We start from the raw sequence: 2,699 nt of genomic DNA on the forward strand, positions 1-2,699 counted from the left end.
TGTGCCACCATGCCCGGCCCTATTATTTTTTTTTTTTATGTGTATGAGTGTATTGCCTGCATGTATGTGAGTGCACCCATGTCGTGCAATGCTGCAGAGGTCAGAAGAGGGCTTCAGATTCCCCTGGAACTGGAGTTAAGGACGATTGGTAGCCACCATGTGGATGCTGGGAATTGAACCCAGGTCCTCTGCCAGAGCAGTCAGTGTTTTTAACCGCTAAGCCATCTCTCCAGCCCCAAGGATAACTACTTTTACAGGGTTTTTGCAATATTAGGGACAGAAAAATGTTAGAATGTGATTTTCTTGGGCTAAACTGAGGTCAGATAGTGCAGGAGATGTAGGCTGCAAAATCAAAGTATATGGACCTATTTTCAACTATAAAATTTTGCTTCAGATTAGGAAGCAACAGATTTCTCTCAGTTCTCTTTAATTAAAGCAATTCATACAAGCACTACTACTGTTATAAAAAAAATACCTAAATCTAACCAAACAATGTCCCTTGTGTTGTACTAGAAAAGAAATAAGTGAGGAGGATAAAAGAAGGGAGGAAAGGGGAAAAGAGAGGGAAGAGCTGGCTGGGAGGCAACGGCTTGTCTTTTCCCCAGTAGCTCATGGGGCACAAAGAGTCTAAAGTTGATCCATCTTGCATAATTGTTATGTGAACAATAGTATGAATAGAAAAACATACTAGGAATATGTATGCGTGTTCATGTGTCTTGTTACTATATTGATATACCTGTGTTCATGAAAAGTATCTTTCAGAAATAGGTACTTTGTAATAATATTAAAGTGGTTTTTCCACCTGGTAGGTCAGAGAACCTGAAAGAGCAAATCCAAAGTCCATCTGCATGGTCATGAATGTCAGTTCTACACTTTTTCTCTAAGTATGGCCTTGGGCAAAAGGGTAGTTTCCTCATTTGGAAAGTAATGATGAGTCCCCATCTCTAGAATGATTCAAGGACCAAAGGTGCTCACCTGTGGAAATGCAGGGTGGTAATGGAGATGGGCAGGCTCTGAAGTCAGCATCTTCTCTGGAGCATCTACTCAGCTAGAGTCCATGCATGTGCCTCGTGATTCTTATGTGGGATGTATTCCATGAGAACCCCATGAAGAAGCTGCTGTTGTTTCACAGAAAGGGGATCCAAACTGTCATGAGTCACAGTAAGGTCTAAGGCAAGGTATGAGCCCAGGTCGAGTTTTCATCATCGTTCTGTCACTGTGACAAGGCACTTGAATAAAACAGCTTTTAAAAAAGGAAAGATGTATTTTGGCTCATATTTCCAGAAGTGATAGTCTATGGTCAGGAGGTTCAGTTTTTGTTTCCTGATCTGTGAAAAGGCCAACCATCTTGGCAGGGACTGTGTGTGGTAGAGCAAAGCTATTCACCTTGTTGCTATGGAAAAGTAACAAGAGAGGAATGAACTGCACAGTATTACCTCCAAAGGCATGGTCCCCATGCCTGATTTCCTCCATCTAACCCAACTTCCTTAAGTTCCTATCATTTCCCAGTAGCACATTAAGTTATAAATACATCGATGGATTAACCCACTGATGAAGTTGGAGCCTCATAATCCAGCCACCTCTCAAGGCCCCAGCCTCTGAACATCACATGAGCTTCAGAGGAATACTTTTTCTTTTTTCTTTTTTATATACTATTTTTCCTTTTTACTTGTTAATGCTAGGGGTGGAACGCAGGGCCTCATGCACACAAGACAACCACTGTATCAACTGAGCTCCTGTCTACACTTTATAAATTCTTTGCTAGCGTATATTAATGATACATAGTAATGAGTTTCATTATGACATTTTAATACATATACATAATGTATTTTTATGATATTTGCCCCATTGTTACCCTCCCTAACCCCTCTCCTACTTCCACTAATCCCCTTCCTCTTCCCAACTAAGTTCCCTTTCATTTTTTTTCTATTTCTTTTTCTTTTCTTTGTGTGTGTGTGTGTGTGTGTGTGTGTGTGTGCCCTAACTTAGGTTGTTTACAGAAGTACAGGCACCTTACCAGTAGCCACATCACAGATAAAAAGGTCTCTTCCTCCCCCATCAACCATTAACTGTGTATAAATCCTCAGGGAAGGGTTGAACTCCCCCTTCCATAACAGGGTGTTGACAGGCCCAATCTTGTGCAGATCTTGTGCAGGTAATCACAGCCACCATGAGTTCAAGAGTGCAACAGCCATGGCATGCCCAGAAGTCAGTGTTCCATATTACCCCCCACACACCCTTCCTCTAGCTCTTACATTCTTTCTGCCCCTTCTTTGGGATGTTTCCTGAGGCTTGGAGGGAGGTGATATAGATGTCCTTTTATGGCTGGACATTCAACAGTCATTTATTCTCAGTAATTTGACCAGTTATGAGTCTTTGCAGTCACTGCTGACAACTACAAAAAAGAAGCTTCTCTGACCAAAGCTGACAGTAGAACCAGTAACACTGAACGTATTAATGATTTCGAGGAGTTTTCTGGTGGAATTTTTGGCGTCTCTTAGATATATCATATCATCTTCTACAAAAAGGGATAATTTTATCTCTTTCAATTATTACTCCTTTAATTTCCTTCTCTTATCTTATTGCTCTAGCAAGGGTTTCAAGCACTATAATGAAAAGGAGAGGAGACAGTGGAAAGTCCTGTCTGGTTCCTGATTTTAATGGGAATGCTTCCAGTCTTCCTCCATTTAGGATGATGT

General features: G+C 41.1%; 1 protein-coding gene across 1 annotated transcript in view; it reads left to right on the forward strand.

The window, feature by feature from the left end:
* The window catches only part of Bpifc (BPI fold containing family C), a 70,394-nt gene that overhangs the window by 11,985 nt on the left and 55,710 nt on the right, over positions 1-2,699 (forward strand). The window lies entirely within an intron of this gene.

This window comes from Nannospalax galili, unplaced genomic scaffold (assembly GCF_000622305.1).
Source record: "Nannospalax galili isolate Female #2095 unplaced genomic scaffold, S.galili_v1.0 scaffold39, whole genome shotgun sequence".
NCBI lineage: Eukaryota > Metazoa > Chordata > Mammalia > Rodentia > Spalacidae > Nannospalax > Nannospalax galili.